We start from the raw sequence: 10,399 nt of genomic DNA, 5'->3' as shown, positions 1-10,399 counted from the left end.
TCCATCTTTTTTTTGTATTTTTTGAGGCCAGTTTTGAGACCTAATGTATTCTGGAGAGTGTTCCAGGTGCACTTGAAAAGAATGTGCATTCTGCTGTGTTTAGGATGTAATGTTTTAAGTATATCTGTTAAGTCCATTTGGTCCAGTGTGTCATTCAAAACCATTGTATTTTCTGTTTAGATGATCTGTCCATTGATGTAAGTGAGGTGTTAAAGTCCCCTACTATTATTGTATTGCTATCAATGAGTTACTTTGTTTGTTATTAATTGTTTTATATATTTGGGTGCTCTCATGTTGCTTGCATAAATAGTTATAATTGTTACACCTTCTTACTTGATTGTACCTTTATGATTATATAACACTCTTCTTTGTGTCTTTTTATAGTCTTTGTTTTTTAAGTCTAGTTTGTTCAATGTAAGTATTTCTACTCTAGCTTTCTTTTGACATCCATTTGTATGATAAATGTTTGCCATTCCCTCACTTTCAATTTGCAGGCAACTTTACATCTAAAATCCATCTCTTGTAGGCAGCATACAAATCAGTTTTGTTTATATATCCATATATCCAATGTCTTTTGATTGGAGTGTTTAGTCCACTTACATTCAGAATAATTATTGATAGATATGTGTTATAGCCATTTCGTTCTTTGTTTTGTCATTGTTTCTGGAGATTTTCTCTGTTCCTTTCTAGACTTTGTCACTTTTTGTCTTTTCACTCCCTGTAGTATTTCTTGCAGGGCTGGTTTAGTGGTCACAAACTCCTTTAGTTTTTGTATGTCTGGGAAACTCCTTATTTCTCCTTCTATTCTGAATGATAGCCTTGCTGGATATAGTATGCTTGGCTGCATATTTTTTCCATTCAGCACATTGAATATATCATGCCACTGCCTTCTGACTTGCCAAGTTTCTGTTGAGAGATCTACAGCTAGTCTAATGGGTCTTCCCTTGTAAGTTAGGGACTTTTGTCTTACTGCTTTTAAGACTTTTTCTTTATCACTGTATTTTACAAATTTAATTACAATATGTCTTGGTGTTGGCCTATTGTTTAGATTTTGATGGGAGCTCTTTGTGCCTTCTGGATCTGGATGTCCTTTTCCTTCCCCAGATGAAGGAAGTTTTCTGCTATTATTACTTGAAATAAAACTTCTGCCCCCTTTTCTCTTCTTCTTCTGAGACTCAAATAGTATAGAGGTTATTATGTTTGATGGGGTCATGGAGTTCCCCAAGTCTATTCTCATGATCCATAATTCTTTCTCTCTTTTGTTCAGCTTCATTATTTTCCATTATTTTGTTTTCTATATCCCTAATTCATTCCTCTGCTTCTTCCAGTCTGTTGTTCATTGCATCAATCCTATTTCTAGTCTCGGTTATTGTATTCTTCATATTTGATTGATTCCTTTTTAACTCCTATCTCTTTGATAAGGGTCTCTCTGATGTTTTCTATTCTGTTCTCCAGCCCAGTGAGAATCCTTATGATTGTTGCTTTAAATTGTCCATCAGTCATATTACTTATATCTGTTTCACTTAGATCTCTGGCTGTGGACTTACCTTGTTCGTTTAGTTGAGATAAATTTTTCTGTCTTGGCATTTTGTGTAAGTCTCTGCCTTTTTTCCCCCTTTGTTATAAAAGCTAGTTATGTCTCCTGTTTCTCACAGTAATGGCCTTATGAGGAAGAGGTCTTGTAGTGCCCAGGGCCTGGCACAACAGGGAGTGTATCTGGTATATGCTGCATACATTCTGCTGTTGTGTTTTCACTGCTCTATCCTTCAGACTAGTCATCTGCAAAGGCTCTCCTAGCCTGTAGTGGGCACTATTTGTTCCCTGGCCTGAATATGGTTGAGTTTTAATTAGGTGTGCTCTGTTCTGCTTGTTAAATGAGACCCGACACCAAATCCACGAGAACTGAAGCCCTGAAGAACTCTCTGTTCAGATGTGATATGAGCAGGAGTTTGTGCTGGTCTTCTGGGGGAGCAGCTTGGCACACTGGGACTGGAGGAGAGCTTGATTGAGAATGGCAGTTCCATGGGAGGTCAGGGGGTGGGGGTGGGGGTTGATGTAAGCAAGTTAGGCAGCCTATCTATGGCAGTGCTGTGTTGCTTCCCACTGGTGGCTCTGTGCTTATGTTGAGGAACTTGTAAGGGAAATAGTGCTTTTCAGTTCCTTTGTTTCCAGAGAGGCTAGCTTGTCACAAGAAAATTAATTCCCAAGATGCCCAGAAAGGCATTTCTATCAATGCTGCCTCTTAGAGATGCACTCTGAGAAGCCCCAGTGATTCCCAAGCATTTTTCAGATTGCTGTTTCCATGCTGTCTGCCTCTGGGTTGTTTGTTTGCTTTCTCTCCAGGAGCACCACAGTGCCCTCTTGACACTATCTCAACCAAGCTCATGGGCCTTTAAAACTCCAGGCTTTAAGTCCCACTGATTGCAGGAACTCATGAAATTCTACCCCTTTTGTTTTCTAAGCCAATGGCTTTGGGGAAGCATTCTGTGTGTTCTCCTGTGGGCTCCTCTCTTTCACCCTTTCTTGTGACCACGGCTCTCCCTTCTGCAGCACCTGCAATTTGTTTCTCACCTACACCCCACTCTGCACTTCTCACCTTCTTCAATATGGCCTCTTCTCTCCCTTTAGTTCTGGAGTTTGTTCTGTTAATCCTCAGATCACTTTCTGGGGAATTTAGAATGATTATGATAGTTATCTAGTTGTGTTCATGGGATGAAAGGAGCCTAGTATAGTCTAAGTACCGACAATTGGCTTTTTTTTTTTTTTTTTAAATTATAAGTGCCTGACATTAAGCTTTTGATTCCTGAGGCATCTATTTAAAAGATCTCCATCTTGAATTCATTTGTACTTTTTTGAAGTGTGATATATATCCTTACTGAGCTCAGTAAGTTTGGTGGTTTGTTTCCATTTATTTCTCTAATGTTAGGAATGTGTAAAATTTTGATTAAGTGCAAAGAAAACAATTGAGGAACATCTTGGGAATTAATTTTCTTGTGACAAAGTAGTATTAGTTGATAGTAACAGGCAAAAACAACTACTTTTAGAAAAAATAGTCTCTTCCAACAGTTCTAATATGTGAGTATTCATATCTACAAAGTGAAACTAGTTTAGAAATCAGAACAAAAATAAGATTGCACTGAATCCATGATATAATGCTTCCTTTAAAAAATATTGATTCCATTTATTTCCTCTCTACTTACTTTCCAAGAGGAAAAACTGATTGTTATCCTTAAGATAAAAAAACATGTAAAATCATGTTCTGTAAGCCTCAGTTCCCATAAAAAGACAAAAAATAAAAAAAGAAACAAAATGAAACAGTAAGATAAAGGCAGATATAAAAAAATCATCATTTAATTAAATATCTTTGAGAAATTTTAAAATATGTATTGTATGTTAATTTAGGTAGATCATCTGTTTTTCCACATTTTTACTTTTAGGTAGTTTCTATTTCATTTTTTGAGTATTGAAAATACATTTAAATATTTGCTTTTCCTTATTTTGTTTCATAAAACAAGCATGCACCTCATAAGAATTGGCCAAAGCAGAGTTCATTTGAATCTTCAGTTAAACAGCAGAACTGAATTGCTTTCCAATTCAGCCCAAGCCATTTTCCAGTTGAAGTATCCAAGGAGATTTTACCTGTGTCTGCCAACACCAATTGAAGCACAACAGACATGGCAGAGGCTAATCACTCTTTCTGTGGAGGTCCTTCCAAAGCAGGGTTTAAGTCCCCACAAAGGTTTCCTAGAGGGAATAACATAAAATCCCATTTTCTTAGAGTTTACAATGAGTTGCATTATAGAAAATATTATGAGGTTCAAATTGGAAAGCGCTGAGGTAAGTAATACTAAACTATTATCTTTACTTCAAGATTTTTCTGAGTATTTTTTTGCTATGTTGATAGTCATTATAAAGAGCAAAGAAAGCTCTTTTTCTTGGCACCTTGGAGGTGGTAGGCTGCTTCAGGATGAAGGTGAACATCTCATTCCTAGCTACTGGCTGCCATAAACTCATTGAAGTGGACATTGAACACCAACTTTGTACCTTATATGAGAAGCAAATGGCCACAGAAGTTGCTGCTGATGCTTTAGGGGAAGAATGGAAGGGTTACATGGTCCAAATCAATGGTGGCAATGACAAACAAGGCTTCCCCATAAAGCAAGGTGTCTTGACCCTGGATGGGCCATCTACTGCTGAGTAAGGGACATTCCTGGTACCAGCCAAGGAAGACTGGAGAAAGAAGTCACAAATCTATTCAGGGTTGCATTGTGGATGGCAATTTCAGTGTTCTCAACTTAATCATTGTGAATAAAGGGGGGAAGGATATTCTTGGACTCACTGACACTACTGTGCCTCATCGCCTGGGGTCCAAAAGAGCTAATAGAATCCGCAAGCTTTTCAGTCTCTCGAAGGCAGATAATGTCTGCCAGTATGTTGTGAGAAAGCCCCTAAACCAAGAAGGTAAGAAACCTCGATCCAAAGCACCCAAGATTCAGTGTCTTGCTTTACTCCACCATGCCCTCCAGCATCGTGCAAACATTGGCACATTGCTTTGAAGAAGCAGTGCATGAAGAAAAACAAGGAAGAGGCTGCAGAATACACTATGCTTTTGACCAAGAGAACGAAGGGGAACAAAGAAAACCACCAAGAACAGATTGACAAGAGACAGGGGTTGTCTTCTCTGAAAGCTTCTACCTCAAAGTCTGAGTCCAGTCAAAAATGAGAGTGTTGTAAGAGGAAGAAATAAAAAAGATCAAACATAATTATTTAATAGCAAAAAGAGAATTTATTTTGTAATGCCTATCAAAGTAAGTTGAACACAGTATAATTTTTTTTTTTTTTAGGTTTTTATTTATTTCTAGTAGAGAGAGAGAAAGACAGCGTGAGCAGGGGAGGGTCAGAGAGAGAGGGAGAGAAAGAATACCAAGCAGGCTCAGCACTGTCAGCATAGAGCCCGACGCGGGGCTCGAACCCACTAACCGCGAGATCATGACCTAAGCGAAAGTCGGACGCTTAACCGACTAAGCCACCCAGGCGCCCCGAACACAGTATAATTTTTAATGAATATTGCTAATTAGTCTCTCCCTGCTCCCAGCACTTTAAGAAAAAGATTGATTTGGATAACGAGTTTTATTTCAAGACTAGTAAAGATAATATGTTTTTTGTAACTTATTTATCTTGGATTTCTCCATGAGTAAGGTGACAAGATATTTCAAAAAGGTTAGTAGCTTTCAGAGACCTTAAGGAGAGATGCTGTTTAGTGGACTCTAAAAATAAAGAACAGCATTTGTGCTGGTGATACAAATTTGGGATTCACCAGTTTATTGGTCATTATTAAGTATATGGAAAATCATTAGACATCGGATATGGGGGACAAGACTATAAAACAAGAAAAAAGACCACAGACTACAATGCTGGAAAACATCAATGTTTAAGAACCTCATGAAAAGAGTTGTCAAAAGGGAAATGAAAAGGCATGAGTCAGACTGGTATAAGAAAAGAATAAATATTAGGAAAAGATAATTGATAAAAATAAATAATAATACAGTATTCTAATAACAACTTGATACATGTTGACACAGAGGAAGTCTGTGTATTATAAGATTGTTGCATACTTATATTTGTAATTTTTCTAAAATCTTCCTTAATTTATCAGATAAAATCAAAGTAACATAGCATATGTTTTCTCTACAACACTTTAGTGTATATGTGTGTGTCTGAGTATATAAAATATGCTGTGAATGCATTGAATTATTTTTGCTAATCAATTTATACAGAAATCAGATTCTATTATAATCAGAATCAATTATTATGCTGGGTAGTTTGCTGTAGCAAAGAATGTGTTTATAAAATATTAAAAGGGCTCCCAGGGACGTATACTTTATTCATTAATTTTTTAAACTTACAATTTTGAGAAAGTTTATACATTTGTAAAATACAGAGAATAATATGATTCTACCTGAGGGCATCATACAATTTCAACAATTATTAAGTCATCTTATTTTATCAGCAATATTTTAGAACATAGATTTAACATATAAGGATGCTATTAAAATAAATGAGCTACCATACCATTATTGCTGTTAAAAAACTGACGTTTCTAAAACAATGTAACACAAATTAAATATTTGATATAAAATCTCAAATATTCCAACATTTTGACCTACAGTTTAGTTTAATGTCATCAAATGTCTAGTCAGTGCTCAAATTCACTCAATTGTTTAATAAACATTTACATGTGTGCTTCTTATTTGCTATGTCTTCTTATTTACTTCTTTATGGTTGAGAATCGTTTGTTTGAACCAGGATCCCATACTCTTTAAACATGGCAATTGGTTATTATATCTATGAAATATACATATATGTATATATTTTTTATTTTACAGATTCCTCCTTGATAAGATTTGTTCTCCTTGAACATTTTGTTGAACAAGTTAGGTCATATTTTCCATAGAGTTTTCACAATCTGAATTTTTAAAAAAAGTTTTAACATTTATTTATTTCTAAGAGACTGGGAAAGACAGGGCATGAGCGGGGGAGGGGCAGAGGGAGAGAGGGAGACACAGAATCTCAAGCAGGCTCCAGGCTCTGAGCTGTCAGCACAGAGCCTGATGCAGGGCTCAAACTTACAAGCCATGAGATCATGACCTAAGCCAAAGTCGGATGCTCAACCGAATGAGCCACCCAGGTGACCCAACAATCTGATTTTTTTAAATTGCATCTTCATGTTATACTTGAACTCATTTTTGTGACTCTATGTTTGATATATATTTTATATGTTTTCATAAATATTTCATGTAAGTATGTATTTCATACTTTTCCTCTATAAATTGGTACTTAGATCTACTAATTTATATTGCCTATACATTACTACTTAGATATAGGATTACTTTTCAATTTTTGGTCAAGAATAGCTCTAGATTGTGGTAATTCCATCTGTAGCATAGTAATCAATTTAGTCTCTTTTTGAGATGTTAGCAGATACTGGTTATCATTAACTTATTGTTTTATTAAGTGTTATGAAATTGTGACCTTCTGATATTGTATCTCCTACTTGATTGAAAAACTGGAATCACTCTATTAAAAGAAACTTCTGTGCCCTGAAAAATACAAGACACTGATAAAGATATTCTGTGATTATGGATTAGAAGAATTAATATTGTTAAAATGTCAATATTACCAAAAGCAATGTACAGATTCAATACAATCCTTATCAAAACCCCAATGGCATTTCTCACAGAACTAGAACAAATGATTAGAAAATTTGTATAAAACCACAAATGATATGGAAAACCAAAGTAATCTCGAGAAAGAAAAACAAATCTGGAACTATGACATTCCCTGATTTCAAACTATGTTACAATGCTATGGTAACCAACATGTATGGTATTGGCATAAATACATATACAGATTAATAGAACAAAATTTGAGATCCTATAAATAAATCCATATATAATATGGACAATTAGTATATGACAAAGGAGCCAAGAATATAGAATGGAGAAAGGACAGTCTCTTCAATAAATGGTTCTGGAAAAACTGGGCAGATACATACAAAAGAATGAAACTAGATCACAGTCTTTCACCATATAAAAAAATTAACTCAAAATGGATTAAAGAGTTGACTGTGAGACTCAATACCATAAAATTCTCAGAAGAAAGCATAGGCAGTAACCTCTTTGACATCAGTTTTTGTGATATGTTTATGGCTCTGACTCCAAAGGTAAATTTAATAAAAGAAAAAAAAGATAAATGGGGCTACATCAAACTGAAAGCCTGCTGTGTGGCAAAGGAAGCTTTTGTCAAAATGAAAAGGCAACCTACTGATTGGGAAAAGATATATCCGATAAAGGGTTGATATCTAAAATATATAAAGAACTCATACAAATAAAAATAAAGCAAAACAACAACAACTCTATTAAAAATTTGGCAGAAGATCTTAACAGACATTTTTTTTTCCAAAGAAGACATACAGATGTCCAACAGGAGTATGAAAAGATGATCAGTGTCACTAATTATTAGGATAATGCAAATCATAACCACAATGAGATACCATTTTGTATCTGTTAGGATGACTGTTATCAAAAAGACAAAAAATAAGTGTTGGAGAGGATGTGGAGAAAAAAGAACTCTCATACATTGTTGGTGTAAATATAAGTTGATATGGCCATTGTAAAAAACAGTAGGAGATTCCTCAAAAAATTAAGAATAGATTGCCATATTTTCCATCTGTTGTACTATTCTGGATATTTACCCAAAGGATATGAAAACACTAATTCAAAAAGTTATATGCACCACTATGTTGACTGTGTACTATTCACAATATATTGACAAAAGGTGGAAACAACCTAAGTGTCCATCAGTAGATGAATGGAAAGAAGAGTTATACATACACATACACACACACACACACACACACACACACACACGCATGCACAGAATACTACTCAGTTACAAAGAAGCATAAATCTTGCCATTTGTGACAGCATGAATAGACCTTGATGGTATTATGCTAAGTGAAATAAGTCAAAGACACTGTCTGATTTTACTCATATGTAGAATCTAAAATACAAAACAAATGAACAAAAAAACACAAAAACAAAATCATAGAAACAGAAATCAGAATTAATTGCTACCAGCAGGGAAGAGGATTGGAAGTGATGAAATTGGTTAATGTGGTCAATTACATAGTGACAAATGGTAATTAGACTTTTGGTCATGATCAGTTTGTATGGTTTACAGACGTTAAATTATAATTTTGTACACCTGGGGCACCTCGGTGGCTCAGCCAGTTAAGCGTCCGACTTCGCCTCAGGTCATGATCTCATGGTTTGTGTGTCAAAGCCCCGCGTAGGGCTCTGTGCTGACAGCTAGCTCAGAGCCTGGAGCCTGTTTCAGATTCTGTGTCACCCTCTCTCTCTGACCCTCCCCTGCTCACGTTGTCTCTCTCTCTCAGAAATAAAAAAAAATTAAAAATAATGTTGTGCACCTGAAACATATACTGCTATATGCTAAATTTACCTCAATTAACAAAAAAGTCAAAATAGGGAAAAATATCTTTATCAACAATTTGTTACTCTAAAGTACAAGTGATGAGGAAGCAGGGTAAATACTGGATTTTTCCAATATATTTAGGTTTTGAAAATGAATTAAAAAAATTTTTTTAAGTTTATTATTTTTGACACAGAGAGAGACAGAGCACGAGTGGGGGAGCAGCAGAGAGAGAGGGAGACACAGAATCAGAAACAGACTTCAGGCTCTGAGCTGTCAGCACACAGCCCAACGTGGGGTTCAAGTCCACGGACCTGAAGATCATGACCCGGCAGAAGTCAGATGCTGGATCGACTCAGCCACCCAGGCACCCCGAAAATAAATTTTTTAAACACTTTTAGATTTACAGAAAAATTATAAAGGTAGTACAGAGACTTTCCATTAAACCCAAACTCAATTTTCCTTTCTCTTAACATCTAACATTAGTACAGTATATTAGTGGAAGTTAATGAACTAATATTGATATATTATTATTATTATTAGCTAAATTGTATACTTTATTCTGATTTCCTTAATTTTTACTCAATAATCTTTTTCTGTTTCAGGATACCACATTATGTTTAGTCATCATGTCTCTTAGGCTTAATTTGGTTATGACAATTTCTCAGAATATGCTTACGTTATTGATGACCATGATAGTTTTGAGAAGTGCTTATCAGGTAATTTATAAAATGCATGTCATGATTACATTGAGGTTATGGGTTTTTGAAAGGTAGACCACAGAGAAAAAGTACCTTTTTATCACATCCTATCACTGGCATACACTTTCAAACATGACTTATAACTGTTGCTGTTGATCTTGAGTGCCTTGCTGTTGTGGTGGCTGTTGGGTCTCTCTACTGTAAAGACATCTTTTGCTTTCTTGTTTCCAATACTCTGAGAAGGAAATAACTCTATACAGCTCATAGTTAAGGAGTGCAGAGTTATATTCCTCAATGGTGATTTGTCTTTTTCCCCATATTATTTATTTATTTATTAAATCATTTCTTTAAAATAGTATGAACTTGTGGATAGTTTTATTATTTGGGTTATAACTCAATACTTCTTTACATATTCAAATTATTTCACCTTTGATCTTTGAGGGCTCTTTTGTTTGGCTCCTGTGTCCCCTCGATATAGGTCCATCAGAGTGTGTGTGTGTGTGTGTGTGTGTGTGGAGGAGTGTTTTCACTTCTTTTCTTTCTAGCATTACAAGATGTTCAGGTTCATATAATATTTTCCCCACCCCAGTTCTAAATCAGTAATTTTTTCAAAGAGTCTATGTTCCTTTATGTCCATTGTTATGGGTATAGTTGTTTCTAGGCCCTCTCAGAAAAATGACATAATTAAGAAATAGATGTGTATGTAC

At 35.4% G+C, this 10,399-nt stretch overlaps 1 pseudogene; it reads left to right on the top strand.

Annotated features, from left to right (window-relative positions):
* The first annotated feature begins 3,967 nt into the window (after positions 1–3,967).
* Positions 3,968–4,723, top strand: LOC120248150 (annotated as a pseudogene).
* Positions 4,724–10,399: the final 5,676 nt, after the last annotated feature.

The sequence above is a fragment of the Hyaena hyaena genome, unplaced genomic scaffold (assembly GCF_003009895.1).
Source record: "Hyaena hyaena isolate Hyena2069 unplaced genomic scaffold, ASM300989v1 scaffold_570, whole genome shotgun sequence".
In the NCBI taxonomy this organism is placed as follows: domain Eukaryota; kingdom Metazoa; phylum Chordata; class Mammalia; order Carnivora; family Hyaenidae; genus Hyaena; species Hyaena hyaena.
The sequence above is the reverse complement of the archived record's forward strand: the minus strand, read 5'-3'. Positions and strand labels throughout refer to the sequence as shown.